Source organism: Schistocerca serialis, chromosome 10 (genome assembly GCF_023864345.2).
Source record: "Schistocerca serialis cubense isolate TAMUIC-IGC-003099 chromosome 10, iqSchSeri2.2, whole genome shotgun sequence".
Classification (NCBI taxonomy): Eukaryota; Metazoa; Arthropoda; class Insecta; order Orthoptera; family Acrididae; genus Schistocerca; species Schistocerca serialis.
This window is the reverse complement of record NC_064647.1, coordinates 199925981-199953343: the sequence shown is the minus strand read 5'-3', so window position 1 is coordinate 199953343 and position 27363 is coordinate 199925981. Positions and strand designations below refer to the sequence as shown.

General features: G+C 39.0%; 1 long non-coding RNA gene across 3 annotated transcripts in view; it reads right to left on the bottom strand.

The window, feature by feature from the left end:
• Window positions 1-5236: 5236 nt before the first annotated feature.
• The window catches only part of LOC126424833 (uncharacterized), a 30754-nt gene continuing 8627 nt past the window's right edge, over window positions 5237-27363 (bottom strand). The window contains exons 3-6 of one of the 3 annotated variants that reach the window (XR_007576221.1): window positions 17003-17097; window positions 14921-14970; window positions 7076-7158; window positions 5237-5551 (exon numbers count right to left, since the gene is read on the bottom strand). This is a non-coding gene — a long non-coding RNA (uncharacterized LOC126424833). The other 2 variants (XR_007576223.1, XR_007576222.1) reach the window with 2 other exon arrangements.

Genomic DNA, 27363 nt, shown 5'->3' with positions numbered 1-27363 from the left:
CATTCATTTGGCGATCTATTGTGTGATGGGTTGAAGCTATACTGCTAAAAGAGGTAATGACTCAATCTACCACCAAAGCATTCACTGAAATACAGGTCTCATACTTCCGCTGCTTCAGTGACAAGGGCTGGCAGTTCGAATTTCCCATCTTCCTGGAACTTTCTCATATGACAGGCACTAGGATATTTCATAGAATCCACAAAGCAGTGGTCTTTTTGACCGGTGGCAACACACATTAAAGGCAGTCCTCATGTGCCACAGAAGACTACTTACTCAGCCACCACCATGGGTACTTTTGAGAGTCCACACAGCACAAAAACAGGCCGTTTCAGCCTCATTGGTTGAAATGCCATATATTGAAACTATATCCTTGCTATTGGACTTTGCGCTCCAAGAGCCGTCAGTTATGCCCGCAGAATAACCTGACCTAGTCTCTTGTGTCAGGGGACATGTTGCTCACCTCCATATGCCTCAGCCGCTTCTCGGTGGACAAAATCTTTCCACATAAGGCACTTACAGAGTGTTATTTCACAATGTTACGAGATGACACAGTACAACCTCTCCTGCACCCACCATACTCAGGCCACCACAAGGTGTTTCGAAGAGACGATCGTACCTTCCACACATTATTGAATGGTAAACCTACAACATTGTCTGTAAACAGACTGAAACAACAAGACAGCTCACCAGCCAATAACACTTGCAAAGTTCTCCCCTCTGCTACACCTTTTGACCCTCCCACCACCGATGCTGTACTGTCAGCCTTTGAATTATGACTGGACGCCCAAGTCATCCTCCCCTAAGCACACATAAGGCTCAAAGACAATGGCATTCTCATACAAAGGTCATCTCGCAGCCCACCAGATTGCAGACGGCTCCATCACATGGCTCATCTGCAGACCTGTCAAAGTACCACACGACATCGATATTGCTCACCTCACTCACACTTCACACAGACTTCCCCACAGTGCTCCACACTGTGGGGTAGAGGGGAGGGGGCGGGAGGTCTCTGAGGAAACACTGTGTCGACCACCATCGTCGCTGGTTCTTGACTGGCACATCACAAAGAACTCTTTAATTGTTAGTCTGCCTTAGAAATTTGTTAAGATGTCTCTGACATGTACGTTCCTTTCATTAATAAAGAATATTACACACACCTGTGTTGTGTTGTTATTCATTTCATCATCACAGTTCAAACGAATTTACATAGAAAGCAGCGCCAGTGCAAAAACTGGACGGATTGATACTCACCTAACAATCAGAAATGGTGGACAGGAATTTGCGATGAACAACAACAGACTTTTGGCTCTGTCAACAACTGCAGCAGATAGACATGTGAAACATAAAAATATTGTTTTCTTTGTTCTACTTTGTGCATAATTAAAACTTTCAAAAATGACTGAAGGACAGGGATATTCAGAATTTAAAAAAAGCTGGTAATTACGCTGAATAAATTAGTTAACCAATCTATAAAGCTGAGTCAATCAGTGGAGGAACCAAATGTGGTTATCAAACAGTCAGATAATCAGTCTGTATTAAAAAGTGAAGAGAATTCTAAAGCTGTGAGACAACACCTTGGAAATTTGAGTCAAGACGTAAAAACATTACACAATTCTACACAGCATCTCAAAAGTTTGGCTCAAGAAGCAAAAAATAATATTCAGTTCATTTCATTAAGTTACAAATACATCTGTAATTGTAGTACCAACAGTCTTAACTGTAAAATATAGCAAAACTGAAATTAGTGTTCTAGATGATTTAGCAAACTTGCCAACTATCAGTGGCAATTCTAAGGAATGTATTCATAATCAAAAAGAAGAAGATAATGTTATAAGCGCAATAAATGATCCTGTTGCAAAGACAAATTGTTTTCCTGCTGTAAAAGACAAAGCATTACACGAAATGTTTTTGCCCTGGTTGTTAATAGCCATTCCAAACTATCGGTTTGGAGACAACTGTCTGAGATTTTCGAACAAACATCTTTTTCCTGGAAAGCTATTACGATTTTGCTGTCCACTGCAGTCTCATTGGTGGTCGATGTATCAGCCTGAATTTTGTGGTCTGTCTAGAAACATTAGCATACATATTTGTAGTAATACTGCCAGTAATGAAATATTTACAACACATAACTTTGGTGAAAAATCTTTTAAATTTAGCTCGCAAATTTCAATGACTGATCAAGTATTTTGCACAAATTTTTGAAGCAACACTCTACCAGTGCTAATGTCGCAACCAAATTGCAAAGACAGTTGCTTAATTTGCGTAAAAAATTTAAAAGTATTGGTCTTTTAGCTGCTTTAAAGGAAAGAATGCCAGTCCGTAAAAGCAATATCATGTGTGTTTTTGGTAGGAAGGTACACAGTTCTGGTTTGAAAGTAAGCTTAAAAGAAAAAGTGTATGTAAGATATAACAGTATCATTATGCATATTTATGGAAAGTGAGATGAAAAGCTATTTTTGGATTTGACACGGAAATGGAAAATGCAGCACAGGTGTACTGGTTAAGACAAAGATGTAACCCAACGAACTGCATAACCCTGAAACCATAGTGATGCATAAGTGTTTGTGAAATAACAAATTATTTTATTATTTTATTTTACTTGTAATATGGATTTTGCAGTTTTGATTAAGCTGTGGGTAATGTTAGGATGTATATTGCATAGTGCAGTTACTGATTTTTGTAAGCACTATACAATTATTTATTACCATATACTATTGGGGCAAATTAGTGATTTTGCAGCTTTCGAAAATTCTATATTTTGCTGTCTTATTTAGTGATACTCTGAGATTGTTAAATTATTACATGTAGTGGCCTATATACAAATTTTGTAATTAATTTGGGATAATTAGCAAAACTGTGTTTGTTATTAGAAAAATTTTCGATATGAAGGGGTATTTAGTTTCTACTGGTATTCTATAATAAAACAGTTAATAATAAATGAAAGAATACAAAACTTATTAAAGGTAACATCAGAAGCAGAGATCTGAATGAAATTATTTTTGATGAGTAATAGCTATTTGCAGCCATTCCTTATATAATTTGAAGTACTTGTTAATCATTGTAGAACACTTTCATGAAAAATGAAAGTAATTAATATTAGTATTATATGCATTTTTCCTGTTTTGTGTGAAGCAGATGATGCTGATAATATGATGATGATAGTTTTAATAAGATGATGAAGAAATGAATTTTATATTGCTGTCTGAAAGGTAACTTTACTGCTGTTGATGAAGTTTTTTAGTGACCTGTAAGGTAAGGAGACTATATTATGAGGTGTGTGTGTGTGTGTTTGTGTGTGTGAGAGTTCAGAATTGCATGTGATGGTTACTTATTTATTTTGGCCTGTGTCGTCATTAATCATAAGTTTGTGAGATGAAGGGCTCACTGTCTCATTTTTAAGTTAAATAAAAATGCATTTGTCAATAATATTCAAAAATGAATTTTCTCCAGTGGAAATTCGTTTCAACTTGATATTAGTATGCAAGCCTGGGCTAACACTGTAACATCTCTCTTTCTGAACTGATTGCCTTTGTCTAGTTGCTACAGTCATGAATTACCTTTAGGCCGCTTTCTTTATTTCAGTCAACAGGATCGGAAAGCCAATAGGGAGTCTTACATTTTGGCTACCATGAGTAGGACTTGTTTTCTCTGGATCAGACAGTAATAACGACATTAACAATCTGTATAAGTGTAATAATCTGTGTCAGTGACTGTAACATTCAAACACCAGAGAAAAACCATGTGCAACCAAGCAGTAAATGTTAGAATTATTATTTCGACGAAACAGGCTAAATATGCATCACAAACAGAACTGTAATGTGTTGAATACATATCTATGAGGTGTGTGAGAAAAGTAATGATACTGACAACACTGATCTGGCAATGCTGCACTGTTCTAGTTGTGCAGCCAGGTGTGTTTGCCCCTGCCAGATGCCATCAGTAAGGCTGTACTTTTGTTGTGACGAAAATTACACAGTGGAATTTAGAGCAACGTTATGCCATCGAAACCGAGAGGGTGACCTTTGAAAAGTTTTGAAACAGGACAAAGAGAAACATTTCTTATTAAGAGTACAAGTTTTTCACTGCCACAAATTATTTTTGGAAGGCCGAGAATCCGTTGAAGATGAACCTCGCTCCGGGAGACCTTAAACTTCAAAAACTGAATAAAATGCAGAATGTGTGCGCGCTCTTGCGAGATCAGACCAATGTTTAACAATAACGACGATGGGTGACCTGTTAAACTTAGGCATTTTCGCCATAAATAAAATTTTGATCGAATTTTTGACAACTGCAAAAGGTTTTCCCACATTACTGACATGTAGTTGTGCCTGACTAAGGTCTTTGCATATTTTGTGGTCTGATGTGCACAGATTTCTTGGTAGGTAACTGTTAGGTTGATGCAGAAGTTCATAGCACTTTCCTATAAGTTTTATAAAAGCAACAGATATGCATAACAGAGACGATAGTCATCAATAACACATTCTCTTTGACTATTCACAACAGTCTGTCAACACTGTGGTAACTTTTTGATTCCGCTATTTTACAAATCATGTTGTCTTTAGGCGAAGAACTCGTCGAGCCGTGTTCGGAGCCCATTTTCATCTGGAAAGGAAGTTCATTAAAGATTGTTCAATGGAGAGCAGAAAAGGTGAAAATCTGAGGGCGCAAGATCAGGTGCAAAATGCATGTGCGGAATGACTTACCAACTCAGTTCCAGTACAGCGTTTTTCGTCAATTTAGCAGAATGAAAGAGTGGAGTAGCATCATTTCACACAGTCTTCTTCAATTGCGCCTGCAAGACATCTCACTTGTTGACAATAAATGTCAGCAGTGAAGGATACCCCTCGGGGAAGCAATTCAATTCATAGTACACCATACCATCGCTGTTCCACTAGATGCATAACATTATCTTTTGTAGATGCACGCAGATCTTTGCATGGGAAGTTTCTGTTTTGTTTGGGTCTCAACCATTGTTTTCTTTTCCTTATGTTAGCATAAAGACAACATTTCTTATCACCAGTAACGATAGAGGATAGTAGTGGTCGGTGTTGTTCACGAGACAACTGATGACGAGCAAGCAGAGATTTTTGCCGTTTTGGCTTAGAACACTATGTACCCACAAACCCGACTTTTTAACTTTCCCCACTGCACGCAAATGTCGCATGATTGTGGAATGATCAAAGTTTATCACATCTGTCACTTCTTGGGTACAGCGTAGTTGTAGTAGTAGTAGTAGTAGTAGTAGTAGCAGTAGCTTTATTCCTTTGTAGAACTCTTTTTACAAGCATATAGGACATGGCAAAGTATTTACAAGTTTAGATCAATTTAAAATAAGCTAACTCATACTCACATACATTTACAAACTTCTAGTTATGAGACAGTCATTAGATTTACTCCTGGTATACAATACTTCTTTTACAAATAATGTAATGCCACGCTGTTCACTCGTATCTCAGACACATTGGTGATCTCTGGACCATTTTCTGTACTGCATCTTCCCATTTGTTATCCTGAAAAACTGAGTCAGCATCCCTCTATAATGAGTGAGATGCTGAGCTCAGAAAGAGGAAGAGATGTTAGTATTGCACTATGCACAGCTTGGAGGTAAGTTTTTATAGAAAAGGAAAAAAGAAGGGAAAAAAGTATGAAGGTGTTATGTGGAATGCTGGATATTTTATAATCATTATTATTATTTATATAACATTTTTTTGCCAAACCCCTACTCTGTTTTATCTAAGTAATCCTTCAATGTATAAAACGCATTGCGTAACAGGTACTTTTTAGCTCCCTTTTTAAAGAAGTGTATTTTTGCAATTTCTTTAATATTTTTTTGGTAATTTATTGTACAGTTTTATTCCTTGGTATATAATGCTGTTTTGAGTTTTACCTTTTTTTTGGTAAATGTAAGTTGAGTCTAGCTCTTGTTCCATGGTCATGGATAGAGCTGTTTGCGCAGTAATTACCAATGTTATAGCAACGGTGAACTAAAAGCAAAAAATGACAATCCGTAAATAAACCCAAAGCAAGCGGAATACCAACATGCAAAACGAAAAAGGTACAAACTTGTGTACCAACCTTAGTGTGAATTACTCCTTGACTTTGTTTCAGAGGTCACTCATTTTGATACTTTCCAACAGTGGTATCTATCTTTTCAGTGTGCATTGCATGGATTTCAGTTTTGCTATTAATTTTTTATTTTAGCGAAAATATCGTATATGGGGTGCATATTTTCACTGCCAGTCTCTACTTGTTATCAGGTTATCATCAGATAATATTAATCTGGTACTCAGTAACTCACCAGAGTTGTTGCAGTTTCAGGGCTGCTTTAAGACCCAGTGACACATGGAGCCACTTTGGGTGCCGAGCTGTGAGGGGCTCCTGAGGTATACAAGTGCAAAACTTGTATGCAGGGTCTATAATAACTAGCAGTGAAAACTGACACTGTTGAGAGCGCGATAATAGAAGCAAAAATGTTCCAGTAAACTTGGGTCCACAAAGGAGATTTTTGCACCACCATTGATTCCAGTATCAAATATTGCCCCAGTTATGATAAATTTATTTGAACTGTAAAATTCTGAATTTTTCGAAACTCAAATTGATAAAGATATATCTTAGGTCAATAATTTCTCAAGGATGATTGTATGGACTGCTAACATTAATGATTGAAAGGGGTCCCTTGAAGTCAGTAGACTTAGATTCTATTTTAGAAACTTTTGCTAAGATAAAGGCTAGAAAAATTTGAATATAGTATTTTATATAATGACATTTGTCAGCACATCAAAAATTTTCTAAACTTTATCTCATTACTGGTGAGTTTTCCTTACATGTATCACAACCTATGCAATTAAAAAGTGTCTTATATTTAACATGTCAATATAAAATTAGATGATATTTTCGGATTTCTGTCAAATTTTTTCTGACGGAAAGTTAAATAATTTGTGAAATATGTACTCAAAATGTTCATTATTTAACTATCAATACTCATAAATATTACATTTCTGTTGAAGTTACAACAATACAATAGGTCTAGTTCTTTCTGCTTTAGCTAAGAACTTTTAAGAATGTCAGGAATTACCTTAAGTGGAATGTATTGTTTTATCTTTTAACAAAAGTCAGAAATTTACTTGAGCCACAGGACTGTCTCTGTAGAACTTGTTCCTGAAAGAAAAAACAACCCTTTTCAATGGTCTCTAGATTTAGATTAATTTTTAAAGCTTTTATCAAGAGCCTGGGGAAAGGAAACTAATGTATGTGGGAGAAGCTTCTATGGAAAAATGGGGTGAATAGGGAATTGAGATACTAGCATTTGGCTTTGACCAGTGTCATAGTGAACATGCGAAAAACTGTTCAAACAACATTGCAACTAGAACGTAACGTCATCGGCAATATTCTGAAACATAACAACATAGTTTTTATTATGGAAGTATACTAGACCAGGAAAAAAATACTTTGAATTATAACTTTTGTGATCAATGACACATAAATAAGAAAAACATTTCATTTCTTGGAAAGAAAATGAATTGAGTATCATAAAAACAAGTTCTACAGCTGTAATGGAGATCGTGAAAACCAGTACAAAGTGTAGAATTACGCTGGTCAACGATGAAAACGTTAAATAAATAATTGCAGCTGATGCTTACGTATTTGCATCTGTCAAATCCAAGAACGAAGTCAGAAATGTTCCATCACCAACGAATTTTGTGTAAAATAAAAAAAAGTTTCCATGTTTATATAGAGTAAGACGCTAAACATAGTAATTAAAAGGAAAATTAACTGGGTCAACAGTTGACATATTTGCGTTAGGCGATTGTTGTCTGTAGCCCCAGGAATGCCAACAATGTTCAACTGTGAACTTTTCCTCACTATAACAGTCTTCCAGCCCAGGCCAAGGTTTGCTCCAACAATAGACAAAAAAGAAGATCTGTTAACAACTGATATCATCCTGCTTAGTTGCCAGAGGAGTAGAAGCTTTATTTAATGAAATAAGTGTGTGTTCTTCAGCTGTGAACTGACCTGTGTAGTTTCAGCCAACAGCTTAAGCACTGTGTTTTGGTGGAGAACCATGTCTTGCAAAAGTGGAAACAATAAAAATAATTCTGGTTGCGGTTTTGGGGCATTCACTTCAAAAGCACAGAGGCGAAATTTTACTCCTGGATTTAAAAGACCTCATGAGCGTTATTTTGACAATTAAGCAGACCAGAATAGGTAATGGGCTTCAGAAATCCATTGTACTAAATGTATAACATTATTAACTGACTGGTTAAAAGGGTCCTGTCATATCCCTTTTACAGTTGCTATGGTGTGAAGCTTCTTCTTGATGAATAGATCTGGAATCAAACTTCCTGGCAGATTAAAACTGTGTGCTGGACCGAGACTCGAACTTGGGACCTTTGCCTTTCGCAGGCAAGTGCTCTCTGTGAGGATGGGGCTTGAGTCGTGATTGGGTAGCTCAGTTGGTAGAGCACTTGCCCGTGAAAGGCAAATGTCCTGAGTTCGAGTCTCTGTCCGGCACACAGTTTTAATCTGCCAGGAAGTTTCATATCAGCGCACACTCCGCTGCAGAGTGAAAATCTCATTCTAGATCTGGAATCAGTTCAAAGTCCAAACATACTGTTCAACATTCCTCTTTAGGATCAGCAATTCAACTAGTGCCTTATGGACAAGGCACTCTCATACCACCTCCACTAGATGACAAAAACGTAATTGAAGAATTTCAAAGAGTTAATGATGTTAGTAAATTAGAACAGTAGAGTTGTGCAAATTTAGTGGGAGAAGATACCACAAATGAATCTCAGTTTCTAACACAGGAGGAATTAAATGACTTGGCTCGTGATCCCAGGTTACCTTAAAGTAAGCAAAGTTACTTGCTTCCAGACAGAAAGGCCAACATCTCCTGGAGGATGGCAACAAAATAAGTTCCTTCCATTTATGGTAAAATGAATCTGATAATTTATTTTCTAAAGAGGAAGATATAGTTTTCTGTAATAATGCTTATTTCTTGACAGAGTCACTGGGTGTTGAACACAAAGCTGAAGAGTGGTAGTTGTTTATAGATGCCTCGACAACCAACTTGAAACGCGTCTTGGTTTGCGATGGATATCAGCTGTCTTCCAATCCTTTAGCCAACACTGTTGGTATGGAGGGAAATCACATAAGCCCTACATCTCTAGCTATCCTGTAACTGATATGGTCAGTCCTCAAGGCAGATATGTGCAAATTTTAAAGTGATAGTTATTCTACTTGTATTACAACTTGGCTGTACAAAATTTTGCTGCTGCATGTGCACATGGGATCACAGTGATAGAAGCAATCATTATATTAAGTGAAGCTGACAAAAGAGATACACTCAATCCGAGACAGGCAAATGTATTTTCAATGACATATTACATCCCACGACCTTGTAATTCTCAATGAACTCAATGACTAGGTCTCTGTAATGTTAAGAACTGTAGTTTCCTACAAAGTAAATGACAACCACTTGAAAGTACTGACAAATCTTACTGCCTTCTTTACATACCAGACTAGGTTTCATTAAGAATTTTGTAAAATCAGCAGATTATGGTGGGAGTGCATTTCTCTTCCTAAAAACCAACTTCCCAAAGGCCAGTGAAACTACACAAAAAGAAGAAATGTTTGTTTACTCTCAAAATTAGAGAACTTATGAAAGATATACAATTTAATAGCCTGTTAAATATGCAGGAATCAGCTGCATTGTTCTTTTGAAAACATTGTCATATACTTTCTAGAAAACTACAGTTATAAACATTACAGAGACCTAGTCATTGAGAATTACAAGGTCGTGGGATGTAATATGTCATTGAAAATACAAATGCTGCACTCCCAGCCTGATTTCTTTCCAGAGAAACTTCACTCTATCAGCAACGAACATGGCATGCGTTTTCACCAGGCCATGGCTGAAAAGGGAAAATGCTATCAGGAAAAATGGACTCCAAATATGTTGGCGGCAGTGGCAAGGCATGACTTTCAAAGGTAAGGTAGTTCAATGCAATTTCCATTAAAATAAAAGAGAATAATGAACGTCGTATATACGATTTTTTATTTATCTCAGTAAAAAAAGACTTAAATTCTTAAAAGTATACAACGAATTGCATATTTTCATAAATAAGAGTAAATTAAAAATCATAGATAAGATTTTCTCGCATCACGTCGACCCCCGATTTCCTCTCCAAGATCTCAATCATGTCATCGTGGAGGGTCGGGCTTTGGCGCAAAATTGCAAACAAGAACTTTTCATTGCTGAGGAGAGCTAGCAAAGAAAATCCCTCCTGACCTTACGTATTTCGAAGATAGGATTGAATTCCCTTCATTACTGAGGATGACCCCTCAGCAAATGAACTAGATATTGGAACAGTCATTACTAAAAGGACACGTTTATGCAATTCTGGGAATGCAGCCACTAAACCCACTTCTGTCAAATGCCAATGCAGTTTCACGACTGTCAAATGCCAATGCAATTTCACGACAGTGTCCTTCATTTCAATTTCTCTGCATAACTCACACAATTCACTTCGTCAAATTTGGAAAATCAAATAATTTGCCAAATCTCTGCCCTTCTTCTGGAAACTGTTTTGCAATTTTTTTAAAGCTCACTGGCTTGAAAATATGGCATTTGAGGTTTTCCAAGTTGGCGAATCTGGAATCAATATGCTCTTCATTACACAATAATGTCCAAGAATAATCTCTTATTAGAAGTTGATTCGTTTTCACTGGCTTATTATCTACTCAGTGTTTTATTAGGGCCAACATACCACAGACATCAGATACTTTAAACCAGATAGATTCAAAATCATCCCTGAGTTCCATAAATTGCGTTGGAAATTGGTCAACTTGTTTCCAGCGAAACTCAATATCAAAAGTCTTCTTTTGGAGTACTTGAAACAATATGCCAGCCCCAGGAAATACACAACAGAACACAAGAAAAAAACAGTTGAAAATAAACCACTGTCTTGTTGAAAGAAGACCTTTAGCAACCTATTCTGTATCTGTATCCAAACTATACACAGTTTTTACCATTGAATTTAGCAAGTTCTTTATAACTTGTTTGTATTTTCACACAATTTTTGTAGCCTGTTACCATAATACCATCTTGTTGGAGCTAATGATGGAAATCTTTGTTTATTTCTCAGTCGAGTGCTGCCATGCGCTTTGTAAACATAATACCAAAGTTAGAAAGTGAAGTATTAAATATTTTACACTGCTTAATAAAGTTCACTGCTTGTGACAAAACTACATTCAGTCCATGTGCATAGCAATGCTGAAATACAGCTACAAAACTACATTCAGTCCATGTGCATAGCAATGCTGAAATACAGCTTGAGGGCAATTTTCTCTTGACCCTGTCTTCCACTGACATCACTGCTACCCCATCATATGTCTATGACACCAGCTTTTTTTTCACAATTAAATTCTTTTAAGATATCAAAGACAGAAAGTGCTAATGAACTTGCTGTTTATCAAAACTGATATCTCTGAAACACAGGAATCTTTCTTCAATACTTGCAATTTTTGTCACAAACCTGAGGATGAGTGGAGATCTAAAAGTTCCTGTTTGTGAAGAGTTGGCGTGCCAATCAGATATAATCACAGTGGGTACTGAGGCTATCATCCCACCAATTCGCCAGACTGAGGATGCTCGTTTGGTAACACGCAGTGTCCTGCTGCATGAAGAAGTCTGTAACTGCCTGCTGCACATCCATGGCCAAAAAGAGTCGTTGAGTCTTCCAGGCCTTTTTAAAAGGACTGAAGGTGTGATAATTGCATGGGAAGAGATCAGAACTATAGGGCAGGGTGCTCGAGTGTCTCCCACTTGAACTCGTATATCTTCTGTGTTACGACAGTAACAGGGCAGAGCTGATATGAGAGAAGTTTGCATTGTTGCCAAATTTCCTCCCACTCCTGAAGTCTGGTACAGGGTTATAGAGGCAGATGTGACAATTTAATTATGCTAATTAATCAATTTAATTATGCAAATTAGCCCTTCTCCACCCCTCCCCCATTTGTCTTATGGGGGAATTTCGAATTTTGGGGGGAATTTCTTTGCTCCAAGGCTGTGCTGACGTCACACCACCACCCTCCACAAGGGAATTGGCGGGCAATTCAAAATGGTGGGTGCCCTTTTCCGGACGCGAACCGCAGTTCTTCTGGGTGTAAACTCTAAATGCACCCCCCTACAAATGGAAACGGTCAGTGTCTGCCCAGCTGCAGGAGAGGAAGGTTAGGTTAGTGTACTTTTTTTTTTTGGGTGGGAAAGTGAAGTACAGATCGGTCCTAATTACGTAACTAATTGTAAAAGTTGGTCCCAATTACACATCTATACACCTTGCGCTACACAAGGAGTGCATAAAACCACAATGCAACTAAAAAACTGACGATGTCATACAACTAGTGTTATCCTGCTGGAAGAAAAGATTCACAGTACCACTCGAAACTAGTAGCAGGTGTACTCAAAATAAGTAGTAATTCTACATAGGATGACCCCTTTAATTTCAAGTCAAAATAAATCTCTCTGCTCCACTTGTGAATTGGCAAGAAAAAGGCTGGAGCAGAAGGTACTATATTTTTGGCAAGACATGTTCAACTGACAAGATGTTGGTGTTGGACAAAGAGGAGTTGAATAAGTGAATTGCCTGTAAGTACTGTATGTATAGCCCTCTACATGAGGAATTGAAGGAGGTGATAATGGATGAGCATAGGGGGAGGACTTTTCAGCAAATAATGATGATGCAAGGGGATGGACTGGAGATGCATTTCACAACTCACCTGTGCTTGAGCTGTTTGTGTTTTTGAAATGGCCGGTCAGTCCACAGTGCAGAAAGTGTCTCACGCACCCACAACCATCCCTTTTTACCGACTGCGTGTGTGTCTCACTGTTTGACCGTCGAGATCGCTACAGACGCCTCAAACTGCATTGCTGTACGCCCTACTCGACAAACACCCCACAGCCCTGGTACTCGAAATTCAAATAACCGGTACTCTCTTTATTTCTCAATAACTTCGCCCTGTTCTGTTGCCCTCGAAAGCTGTCTTTGGTATACCTGCTGAGTAACTTATACACTGATGCACAGTAGTAAGGCCAACATATGCTACCACTACTGATGGAAAATGCTTCACTGTTCCAATTACAGATCGAAAACGTTGTGGGGCACTCGTAAGCAATGCAGTGCACATACTGGAAATTGAGATAAATTATTGTACATCAAGAAATAAAAACCTCCAGGTTTGTTGATGACATTGTAATTTTCTCTGAGGCAGTAAAGAACTTGGAAGACCAGCTGAATAGAATAGACAGGGTCTTGAAAGGAACATGCACATCAACAAAAGCAAAACACGGATAATGGAATGTAGTCGAATTAAATCAGGTGATGCTGATGGAATTAGATTAGGAGATGAGACAGAGTAGCAGACGAGTTTTGCTATTTAGGCAGCAAAATAACTGATGATGGCCAAAGTAGAGATAGTATAAAATGTATACTGGAAATGGCAAGAAAAGCGTTTCTGAAGAAGAGAAATTTTGTTAACATCGTGTATAGATTTAAGTGTCAGGAAGTCTTTTCTGGAAGTATTTGTATAGAGTGTAGCCTTCCATGGAAGTGAAACAAGGATGATAAATAGTTTAGACAAGAAGAGAACAGAAGGTTTTGAAATGTGGTGCTACAGAAGGATGCTAAGATTAGACGGGTAAATTACATAATTCATGAGCTGGTACTGAACAGAGTTGGGGAGAAAAGAAATTTGTGGCACAACCTGACTACAAGTAAGGATTGGTTGATAGGACACATTCTTAGACACCAAAGGATCACCACTTTAATGCCAGAGGGAAGTGTGAAAGATAAAAATCATAAAGGGAGACCATGAGATGAATACAACGAGGAAATACAAAAGTATGTAGGTTGCAGTAGTTATTCAGAGATGGAAACGCTTGCATATGAAAGAGTAGCATGGAGAGCTGCATAAAACCAGTCTTGGGACTGAAGACAACAAAACGACAGCAGGCAGTTATAGTGTTGACGTTCCATGTAATGTTGTATGTGAAGTACACTGACTGTGGAACCACACTGACTGAAGAATCAAGTCACTCTTCATCTTTGGCTATCTTCAGTGCCACCAGAAACATGGCCTTGACTATATATAGAGAGGATACAACCTATTTTACAAGAAAGATTCCCTTTACCTAGAATCTTTCTCCTTTAGTCTTTTGAAGTGGAATGCTAACCTTCAGTTTTAATTACTAGGCCTTGGGCATGTCCCATGAGCATTACCTTCAAAAACTTTTGTGAAGAGTTCGAGTTGTTCTTATAGATGGTCCCTATCAGCAGTCATAGCTGCCCCATGAACAAGCATATTGGGAACATATTTGGTCTGTGGAAGATGATGACATCTGTCTGCTCATAGGTAAAGATCTACACTAGTCAGGTTGCAGAAGACAGTCACATCTGACTTAGAGTGTAGAGAGGCATTCAAGAAAGGGGGCATCTACTCTTTCCCAAAAACACGGTACACTTGATGTTCCTGGGAATGTCATTCAGATGGATCAAGAAGAGATGAAGTTTTTCCTCACCATGGGAACACTCTACAAAAGACGCATCCACATACCTGTTAAAGATGACAGGCTTAAACCTTGCAGAATCCAATATCTTTTCAAAATCTTAATGGAGATTCACAATTTTACCAGAGGTTCAAAGTGAGTAATTTCGAAGTGTTCACATTTCCCAGCCCTATAAATTTTAATTAATTACAGAATACATGCTCCTTGTGGAACAGGAGTATATGGCTGAACTAGTGCATGAACATAACAGGCACTGGTCACTTTCTGTTCTCTACTGCATTGCTTACAACACGAAGCTGCAAAATCAGCCATGACAATATGGAAAAGAAGAGAGACAAAAAGGCTATACAATACCTTTCTGGTTCAATGCCGCTACTTGCTGACTCCACTTCATGTTTCAAGTCCTGAAAGAAGGATTAACAGCATCTGTAATGACAACACCAACAACAACAACAACAACAACAATAATAATAAGACAGAATACATGGTCTGCAAACAACAAGTACCACAATTCATCATGAAGGCATGACGATTGCATGAGGAGAGATCAGGACTCTAGGATGGGTGCTGGAGTATCTCCCACTTGCATCAGCGTAACTTCTGTGTTACAACATTTGCAATATTGGGACGAGAGTTACCATGAAGCATCAGTACCCCTTCCGCGCACCATTCCACAACAGTGGTCTCCGACAGACAAGCTGCCTCATATACATTCCTCATTCTCCAATTGATATCTGTCACTATTTGTCCTTCGGCAGCCAAGAAAAGAATAACAGCACGCTGGAAGTGTTTGGGTGCATTCGGTAATTATGTCGACACAGTTCACAATTCTGCAGTTACCACACGCACATCAAAAAGACACAAATGCCATACTAACCCTTTGCCCACATCAATGCTTACCGTATTTACTCGAATCTAAGCCGCACTTTTTTCCTGGTTTTTGTAATAAAAAAAAACCGCCTGCGGCTTAGAATCGAGTGCAAAGTAAATGGAAGTTCTGAAAAATGTTGGTAGGTACTGCCACAACTAACTTCTGCCGTCGAATATATGTAGCGCTACACAGGCATGCTTTGCAGGCATAAAGATAAATACTGGCGCCAAAACCTATGCGTCAGTAAATAAATTTAAAACAAAAGGTAGAAGAATGTAAACATTCTGCCATGTATTCTTCCGTGTTTGCTGCTCTCTCATTTAAATGCTGTCTGCCTAATAAACTATGAAACTAGCGTGAGACAGCAGCAAACGCGGAATAACATACATACCATGTCATGTTAATATTCGTATTATTCTTATGCTGAATAGTGATAGCCAGAAATTAAGCACGGCAACTGACTAGATTTTTAAATCTAAGATAACTCTAATTTCTGTGCAGAATACAATGTACTAAAGAGGCGTCTGCGAAGATTTTCAAACGGAGAAAAATTTACACTAAATTCTCGTTCAGAACATCTTCTATCATACGCAGTCTATTATTTGGTTCTTGTTGATCATTATCAAAGAAAGTAACAACAAATAGCAGTCTTTTGCCATTGTTTCGCTTACGAGACAATTCCTCTCTTTTTTTTATTGTAAGCCGCGGTAGCACGCACAAAAGCAAGCCGTGCCGCGAGCAGCGACAGGTAAACACTCATTATCAGAATGCGACAAACAATGTATGACACAGTACAATAATGCATTTTCAGCTTAGAGTGACATAAACACCTGTAACCAAGAGAACGGCACTTATCAGGTCAAAGCAAAATAAGCAATCGATTCAAACCAGACGAAGCACGTGTAAAAGGAAGGTTACCCGTATAAATACGGGTGGAGCACTTGACATATAGCAATGGCTACTTGGTAAAGCTTAACTGTTAAGCTTACGACTCGAACCAAACTACTGTAGCTGTATGTTCATCCATTCGACCTAAATTGTGCCTCATGTTGCAATGGACCAACTTTGTTTCGATTTGGAGGTGTGGTCTAAAACTTTTCTCTCCCCTTGAATTTCGAGTCTCAGATTTCAGGTGCGGCTTAGATTAAGGAAAATTTTTTTTCCCTTGATTTTGAGTCTCATTTTTCAGGTGCGGCTTAGATTCGAGTAAATACGGTATATACCCGCATAAAAGTTTTTGTCTCCATGCAAAGGGTGACAGGATCTTTTTTCTAGTTTTTACCAGCATTTTCTATTGTAAGAATATAGTATTAAAAAAAAAAGTGCTGGATACCTCTATACAAGAGGTATACTGCACCGGGCAGTGCCTTTTCTTCCCTCCCCCCCCCCCCTTTCTTTTTTTAATTAAAAGCCGATTCCCCACTAGACTACTTTAGCCTGAAGATTCACAAGCCAATCAACATTGTATAAGCAGCTACTTGATACAAACCTTGAACTTTGTCTGTTTTACCCCACTGTCAGCAGCTCACTAGTGGTACACACAGACCATGTGGAACGTGACTCACCTCAAAGTGGTCCTCGTTCATAGCCTCCTTATCTCCCTTGTCCTCAGTCTTCTCAATACTGAATGTGCAAGAAAGTCTTCTGGAGGTGAACATTCCTGGAACAGTTTCAAAAAAAATGCTCCTTAAGACAAGAGAAATAAAACAAAGGTAATCCAATGCCGCTGAATTACATCACGCGATGCTGAGGAAATCAGATCAAGAAACAAGACACCAAAACTAGCAGGCGAGTTTTGCTACTAGGGCAGCAAAATAAATGACGACAGCTGAAGGAGAGCAGGTATAAAAAATGTAGACTCACTGACAAGAAAAGCAATTCTGATAAAGAGGAATCTGTTTACATTTAATGTAAGTTTATGCATTAGGGAGTGTTTCCTGAAGGTATTTGTCTAAAGTGTAGCCTTGTAAAGAAGTTAAAACATCGGCAATAAGCAGTTCAGACAATATGAGAAGCTTTTGACTGTGACACTTCAGAAGAATGCTGGAGATAAGCAGGCTAAATCAAGTAATCAACGATGAGGCACTGAATGGTACAATTTCACTGAAAGAAGGGATTGTTTGTGACGTGTAACATATCACTAGCACGAAGTGATGTGTTGCACACTGCTAATAGTGCAGAAGAATGATGCTCATCAAACATAAAGTTAGATGTACTGTACGAAGAAATTGTATTGTTTGTGCATGATGAGTGTGGTGGAAGCAGGATTTTTGCAAGAAGCAGGTGGCTCTACAGTTTGGTCAAGCTTCCGGGCACCTGTCGATTTGGCAGTCATTCTGTGGGGCTGCGCCCTCGCCCCTGAGACATGTTGCACTTCACAGAATAGCTGGCAACTCGACAATGGCCTACATCACGAAAAAAAACGGAAGAGTGAGTTCCATTGGAGACTGTGCTAAAGCCTCTTATACAGTCGATGTTGAGCTGTTGACAATTTCGTTAAAACTTGATGTAACTATCAAAGCTAAATTGTAGACAATTGTGTGTGCGAGTTTCCAGACCTGTATGAATTGGCAAAATAGATGCATGTCTTCAAAAAGAGACTGCAGTTATTTAGTATCTTGTTGAACCTAGATAAGCATGAATTTTATCTCCAGAACAGACCAGACTGCACAGGAATGCAGAGATGCTGGAGTTGGCAGTCATGTGTGCATGAGGAGCTCTTGCTTGTGTGATGAATGGTGTGTGTGTGTCTATTTTACTGATGAAGGCCGTGGCCAGAAGCTCTATGTAAGTTCTTTTAATTCTGCCTGTCTGCAACTTAACGTGTCTTCTTTAAGGTAGGTAGCAATCTTTCTTTTCCTATATTGTTAATATTCCCACCTGGAGTTTCCATGGTTTGATATTATCTTCTTGGTATGATAGGTAGTGTGGGCCAAACTACAGAATATTTTGATATGCCAACAAAGCAGACAGTAGAAACAAAAAGGACAACGATTTCAAGATTCTGTCGGCGGTTTGTGAAGAGCAGAGCACATTTCATTGACTCCTTGTACAGCCAACAGGTTTATAAATTGCCGCCATTCTACATCTGCATCTACATAGACACTCCATGAGCCATCGTATGGTATGTGGTACAGGGTACCCTGTACCACTACTTGTCATTTCCCCTCCTTTCCACTTGCAAATAGAACAAGGAAGTGAAGAAACAAACAAAAGTAATGCTTGAAAAGTCTGCCATATGGCTCCACAGTAACAAGCTGATACTCAACAGTAGCTAGACTGAAACTATGTATTTCTTCTTGCACAATCTACAGGAAAAATTAAATGAGTCTGACTCTGTAAGATTTCTAGGAATCCACCTGGACCCGAAATTAACATGGAACACCCACACAGAACTGTTATTTACCAGACTATCTAGAGGAGTCTTTTTGTTAAGGAAACTAAAAACATTAGTTAGCAGAAAACAACTTTTATCTTCTTATTATGCCTTCTTTGAATCTCACTTACAGTACGGAATAAAATTATGGAGCATCCTTCCAGAACAGATGTTCATTCACATGATACCAGATATAAAAACAATCTTGATGTAGAATTTACTAGGCTGTCTAAGGTCCAAAGTAGCTTTAAGCAAACAGGATTAAAATTATATAACAAGTTACCACCATCACTGAAAGACCTACAAGGTGATGCATTCAAGAAGCAGCTACACAGATTGTTAGCTGATAAGTGTACCTATGACGTAAAAGAATTGGAATGTAGTAGAGAGTGAGAGTACCCATGATGTAAAGGAATTGGAATGTAGTAGAGAGTAACTATGATGTTAAGGAATTATAATGTAGAGAATAACTCTTTATCCTCATGTAATGTAATCTGAATGTACGTAGTTTCCCAATTTTAGATTCACTATCAAATGTAATGTCAAAACTGTCTATTTCAACAAATGTTGGCTAATGACAAGTAATAAATAAATAAGGGAAAAACGACTGAGCCCTAATTTCTCGTAACTTATCTTTGTGGTCATTATACATAATTTATGTTGGCAGCATTAGGATTATTCTGAAATCAGTTTCAAATGCCCGTTCTCTACATTTTCTCAACAGTGTTTCTCGAAAAGAACATCAAATTACTTCCTGGGATTCCAATCTGAGTTCCTGAAGCATTTCCGAAACACTCACATGTTGTTTGGACCTAACGGTAACAAATCTAGCCGCCTGCCACTGAATTGCTTTGATGTCTTCCTTCAATCTGATCTGCTACAGATCCCAAACACTTGAACAGTACTCTAGAATATGTCGCTCCAGTCGCCTATATGCACTTTCCTTTACAAGTGAAACAATTTTTCCTAAAATTCTCCCAATGAACTGAAGTCGACCATTTGCCTTCCCTTCCACAGATTTCACAAGCTCACTCCACCTCTTATTGCTTTGCAATGTTACACCCAAATATTTAAATGACTTGACTGTGTCAAGCATGACTCTAGTAATATTGTATCCAAACATTACAGGTTTGTTCTTCCAATTCATCCGCATTACTTTACATTTTTCCAATTTAGGACTAGCTGCCATTCCTCACACCAACTGGAGATTTTGTAACTTCCTACAGTCACTCAACTTTGACACCTTACCGAACACCACGCATCATTGGCAAACAAATGCAGATTGCCCCCCCTCCCGCCAAATAATTTATGTATATAGAGAACAACAGTGGTTCTATCAAACTTCCCTGAGGCACTCCTGATGATATTCTTGTCTCTGATGGACATTTGCCATCAAGGATAACACACTGGATTCTATTATTTAAGAAGTCTTCCAGCCATTCACATATCGGTAAACTCATTCCGTATGCTCGTACCTCCGTTAACAGCCTGCAATGGGGCACCGTGTCAAATGCTTTCCGGAAATCGAGAAATATGGAATCTGCCAGTTGCCCTTCATCCACAGTTCTCAGTATATCACGTGAGAAAAGAGCAAGCTGAGCTTTGCGCAAGCGTTGCTTTCTAAAACCATGCTGATTCGTGAACATAAACTTCTTAGTCTCAAGAAGGTTGATTCTATCTGAACTAAGAATATGTTCAAAGATGCTGCAGCAAACAGAAGTTAGGGATATTGTCTGTAATTTTGCAGGTCTGTTCGTTTACCTTTCTTATTTACTGAAGTCACGTGTGCACTTTTCCAGTCGTTTAAGACTTTGTGCTGGGCGAGAGATTCATGATAAATGCTAGCTACGTAGGGGGCCAATGCACTGGAGTACTCTTTGTAAAATCAAACTGAGATTCCATCCAGCCCTGGAGATTTATTTGCTTTCTAATCTTTCAGTTGTTTCTCTATGTCAGGTATGCTTATTTGTGTGTCATCCATAAGGGTGTCTGCCCGATGGTCAAATGACGGTATGTTTGAACGGATCTCCTATGTAAATCATTTCTTGAACTTTGGCTTCCGATTTACTATCTTCAACTGCCACATCACACTGGCCAACAAGTGAGTGAATGGAAGCCTTAGACCCACTTAGCAATTTCACATACAACCAGAATTTTCTCGGTTTCTCTACCAGATCTTTTGCTAAGGTGTGACGGTGGTAGTTGTTGCATGCTTCACACACAGCTCTTTTTCACATCTGCACGAATCTTTACTAACCACCACTTGTTGTCATTTGTGTGTCCCCTTTTGAACCTAGTGCAACAGTCTCTGCTTTCTCAGCTTCCGCCGAATTTCATTACTAAACCATGGTGGGTCTTTTCCATCTTTTACCCACTTACCACAGGGATGTAGCTCTCCAGTCCATGGTTTACAATCTGCTTAAACTTTGTCCATAATTCCTCTACATCTATCTTACTGTAACTAAGTGATGTCAATTCACTAAGTGAGATGTTAATAACTGCTTATCTGCTCTACCTATCAGAAACACTCTCCTACCCTTCTTAACTAATGTATTAACTTTCGTAATCATAGTTGCTATAATGACACCATGATCGCTAATCCCCATTTCTATAATGACTTGTCCATAAGGTCCAGCCTATTTGTAGCTACAAGTTCTAAGGAGTTTTCATTGCATGTGGACTGCCAAGCTAACTGCTCAAGACAATTTTCAGAAAATGTGTTCAAAAGTATTTTGTATGATTGTATGACTGTCCGTCTGTACACAACCCCCGCCCCCCACCGGAATGAATCCACAGACATCCCAGTCTATACTTGGCAGGTTAAAGTAGCCTCCAACTAGTATTGCACGAAATGGGTATCTACGTGCTATTGATTGTAGACTTTATTTGAATGACTCTAGAACTGTTGGAGCAGAATCGTGTGGCTGGTAAAAGCATCCAACAATTAACTTAGTGTCACCTACACCTGTTATATGCGACCAGATGACTTCACTGTCACACTCAACTTCGACCTCAATATAGACAACATGTTTGTCAACTGCAATCAACACTCCCCCTCCTATCCCTTCAAATCTGCCTTTCCAACATACGTTCCACGTCTTGCTAAATATCTCAGAGCTATCCACTTCAGGTTTCAGCCAGCTCTCGGTCCCAACAATAATTTGGGCATGAGAACTTTCCTGGAGGGCAGTAAATTTGGGAACTTTATTACGAATACTTCAACAGTTTGCTGATAAAACTGTGACAGTCTAAGTATCTTTATTCTGAATGCCATGTAACTTCCCTTGCTGTGAATAGATTGGCGAGTGTTCATTAGAGCACCTCAAACTACCACCTAGCATAAAAACCCTCAAGTGCACTCCACAAGTATTCTGCTACCCAAGTAGCTGACCTATCAAGGGGAGTCCTACAAATCTCCACACAACAACGCAGGTCTAGAAATCGGCAGCCAGGACCATCACCGAGTCAACAAAGCCTTTGGTTGAGACCGTCCACTCAGCTCCAATCCAAAGGACCCCGATGTGATGCTGCACATTGCGAGTTCTGCCAGTACCCTGTTCATGAGACTAGCAGTCTTCAACACCTTCGCCAGCCATCTGTACAAACTGAGGATCATCTCAGAACCCACGCAACAGGCATCGCTGGAGCCAATGTCAGCCACAACTTGCAAATGAGAGCACCCTGCATGCTTGATAGCCACAGGTAAGGCTGCCTCCACATCTCTGATGAGGCCCCCCTGGCAGACATATCGAGTGCACATTGGCTTTCCTTCTAGCCCTGAACGCTATCTGCCTAAGGGGCTCTATAATGCACCTAACATTGGAGCTCCCAATAACCAGTAAACTGCCCCCCCCCCCCCCCACCGTGTGTTTTAAATGCAACGCGTCATCTAAAAATGGCTCTAAGCACTATGGGACTTAACATCTGAGGTCATCAGTCCCCTAGACATAGTACTACTTAAACCTAACTAACCTAATGACAGCACACACATCCATGCCCGAGGCAGGATTCAAACCTGCGACCATAGCAACAACGTGGTTCCACACTGAAGCGCCTAGAACCGCTCGGCCACAACTGCCGGCAACGTCATCTAAGTCTGTGGTACCTCCAAAAAGTGTTATTGTACATGCTAACAAAAGTGACTGGTTCACAGAGGACCTGGGTATTTCAGTGGATTGAACTCATATGGCAACATCATTCTGGTGCCTTGCTAGGTTTGCAACACATGCTTGTGCCGGATTCGTACACAAGTCATACTACTATGGGTGTAAGGAGATAATTGGATCTGGCTGTAATTCCAGGAGGAATGAAGTCAATTCTACAGCCATTAAATGTTTGTTTAAACAAAACATTTAAGGACAAACTTAAGCATATTTACACAGAATGACTAATGAGAGAAGATAGGAAGTTAATGCTTACAGGATCTGTTAAGCAAGCAAGCTTGTCTCATGTGTGCGAGTGGATTGACCAATTTTGGAAATTAAAGTTTTTAACATGGCTGTCAATCAGCAACTGTTGTATAACACAAAATTTTGAAAAACACAGCCCTCAGTCGCAACTGAGGGCTGTGTTTCTCAAAATTTTGAATTTTGGAAATGTATCCCGAATAACACTGTGCACCGTACATTTAAAAAACGTTGTGTTTCTAATGTGTTTGATGGCACAGAGGACGATGCTCTCTATGCAGAGTGTAGCGACAAGAAATTGAGTGACAATGACTCAGATCATCTGAATAATGATTACAAACAGTATGTATATGTTTATGATAGTTCAATAAAATTTCTGTTATGTGCTTTCACTTTTCATTTCTCAGTAATTTTCTTTGTAGCTACGCGACAGTATTCAGTCAGTTGGCGAGCCTATACTACTACAAATGAGAAGACATGGTGTCTTTTTCTTATTTACATGTTTATGTGTTACAGCTTTTTGATCTATTACATATAGTAAATCTGTGTTCTTGTTTGCCACATTCTTGCAGGTTTCTCTGCAGCACGTCTATTTGCTCTATCATAGCCTGTATGAGCCTCTTCCCCCACAGCTTAAAAAAAAGGGGGGGGGGGGTTCATGGCTTCCTAGGCGGAGAAAGAGGTCGACATCCTTAGGAGGCTTTGTACTACCATTTCACTGACCATATAATAAAATGAAAAATCACAATTGTGTGCAGGTACGCCGATTCACCCGTTATGTCACCACTCACATCCCACCTGCATGTAGTTCCTAATTACTGCTGCCTTTATTCTACACAGCAGTGCCCTAATCTGTTTGGTGAACAAAACTGACTGATATAAGAGACGCTGCAGGAAAAAGTTTTTGCGCAGCAAAGGCAATACTAAACGTTCGCAATTTGTACGGATCACTTGTGCTGGAAATGATTATATGCAGGCAAATTATATTGTTTATAATGTTAAAAAAATAATCTAATGAAGTACCCTGTCTAACCTCTACCAGAGACAATACCAATCAGTGCCTTGAATACATAGACTGCTCTTTGCCGAATTTTTATCCCTTAAATGAAGTGCAACAGTCAATTATCAAACCAAATATAACATTCTTTGGACGAAAACAGGACATTTGCTCCAAAGAAAAAAAATAGTGTGTTCGGGGTACAGGTATACACAAACAAATGCTTATAATGAAAGAACTCAACATTTTACGTTGTTTGGGTAAATATGCAATCGATAGAGACACTCTCCAAAATATGATCCTCGCCATTTCATGAACAGCGCTGAGTCATATGGTGCATGCACGCCAGTGACAGGGCACACCTATTTCAAAATGTTGGCAAACTATGCAGTTCCACAGACTACTCCTGACACCATTTTCCAGCAGGATGGTGCCCCGCCCCCTACCGTGGGGATGTTACATTCCTTCACAAGCCGTTTCCTGAGCATTGGATTGAAAAGAGGGCGGGGGTTCCCCATTGGCTGCCTATCGGTCTCCCAATCTGACTCCACTATATTTCAGTGGATAGGTATTTATCAAGGTTACTGTTTACTGAACAAGGGTTTGAGATATGGAACATGTGAGACAATAGATATACAGTGCATTAGAGGCCATCAACTCCTGTCACCCTTACGAAAATGTGGAAAGAACTGGAGAACCGTTTCAATATCTGTCAAGCTACAAATGGTGTCCACATTGAACTGTACCAACATGCATAAAATATTTGAGCTACTGTGTACAATAAAACCTTAGCACGTTATAAACCCTAGCACGCACTGAAATACAAACAAATGTTTTTCCTTATCTTTAGCCCATACACCCTGCACTTCAGATGAAATTCATGCAATATGGAAAGACTGATAAATGACTAACACAAGTTGCAGTACAGCCTGTAAAACTTTTAGTGGCCCCAGCTGCCCTAGATCCGCTCAGAATATTTCGATAGAGATAATGAATTCTCAAGTCAGTGTTTGTGATGTAATAGTAATTTTAAGTGCCCAATACGCTAAATTTACTTCCATGTGAATTACTACAAATAAGTACTAGTAGTCACCACAAATCCCTGAGAGGTGGGGTCCCTCTATACTTCATCTACCATATGATGAGCCATATTTGCTTTTATTGTTAAGTGCAGCTTGATATGAAGGTAAACACCCCCCCGCCCCCCTTCCACGAAACCCGCCTTCCACGGCCCCTAGTCTCATTTTCTGGGATGTGGCCTGTATTTGAGGTTGACTTACATTTGGGTAAATATGGTATGCTTCACAGTATATTTATTCCCCCATGAAGTTTGTTGTAATTAATCTACTGTTGTTTAAAAGGGACAATGATGCACATAATTATAATATGAGAAGGAAAAATGACGTTCATTATTCCATGTTAAGGTTGTCTTTAGCACAAAAATGGGTGCACAAAGCCACAACTAAAATTTTTGGTAACTACCCAGCAATATAAACTGACAGTGGGGTAAAATTTGAAAACAAACTGAAGAAGTCTCTCCTTGACAACTCCCTCTATTCTATAGGCAAATTTATACTACCGTAATGTGTGAAAGGTGATGAGTAGGAATAATAGATCACATATGAATATTTAATAATAATAATAATAATAATAATAATAATAATAATAAACAGCAGCTTATAAATGGTCAACATGTGGCCATATTTACAAATTAAGTTGTGATGTGAACGTACAATGACTTCCAGCAATATCACGGTTGCCAAAGTTTCCCCAAGTGAAGTTCCCTTATTTCCAGACAAGTTTTAGCATTTCTCCCTGACAATTTTTGAGATTTCAAGGTTAAGTAAAGACATAAGTTGGAAATATTTATATGTAAATACTTCTGTATTTGTGCCTTATGTGAGCAAAAATCTTAAGAACTAACATCTGCATCTTTTGTAATGAACAGGTTTTAGATGGAGAAAGCAAGCCAAATGGTATATGTGTTTCATTAAGGCTACTATTGTTATTTTATTTCAATAAAACATAACACATTTTGTGACAAAAATACGCATTTCCTTGAAAAAATGTGTAAGGCGGGGAAGAGTTATGTAAATAAACACTATAAGTGGATGCCGATAAAATGTTGGTTCTACTATGTTCATTAGTTTTGGTTATTACCCACTGTGTTATGCTTTTTATTTTACAGGTGATTGTGTGATTTTTCTTTTGAGAAGTATATGAGTACATAGCGTAAAAACTGCCAGCGACTGCCACAATTTTCTTCTTCTTATCATCCATATTTTCTAATATATTAACTACTTTCAAGATGCCATGAAATGTACTAGAATAAATAAAATGTCTAAAAAATAATGCACTGTATAATGTGCTTGCAGTGAGACAGTTGCAATTCCTGAAATCCATCGCTCGTGGCCTCTGGCCTGCCTAGGAGCACTGTAGTCCTAGGTTCCTGGATAAACCACGAAAATCTGCTGCATTATGCCACACACAAACAGACTCGGCCTGTGGGTAGATCAGTGAGAACAGATCCGATGGGCAGGACTTGCACATTAGTGGGAAACAATTGGCTTCTGATAAGCATGCCCAATCCGTTAGAGATATCCGCAGAAATGGCCTGCGGTTTTGGCCCATCGTGGGAGTCCACTCATGTGGCCAACTATTCACGTGTCACAGAAATTATGTTGATGAAAGGAGACTGCAGTGATAAAGCCATGCAACAGATAACTTGTGCAAATACTCCCAGAATCAGTACTAATGAGGTTAGGTAGCAACTCACTGTGAAGATTATTGCTGAGATGCAGACAGGCATCTAGAAAAGACACACTCTCACAACTAAATTTTCAGCCCTCAGCCGGAGCCTTTGTCAGAAAACAAGAGCACACACACATTCACACAATCAGACACAATTCATGACTGCCGTCCCCGGCCGCTGCATCAACAATCTCTGAGAATCATATCCAAACAAACCACTCCTCACGCCTCCCTGCCTCTCATCGGCAGCTGCTAGGATAGCGGCAACAAGTGGTGGCAGCAATAACTGCAAGCTGAGGGGAGTGGTAGGAAGGGAAGAAGCAGTAAGAATGAGGGAGTAGGGAAGCGGCGCCCAGCCAGAGAAGGTGCATGACGTCAGTAAACAAACCATTTCAT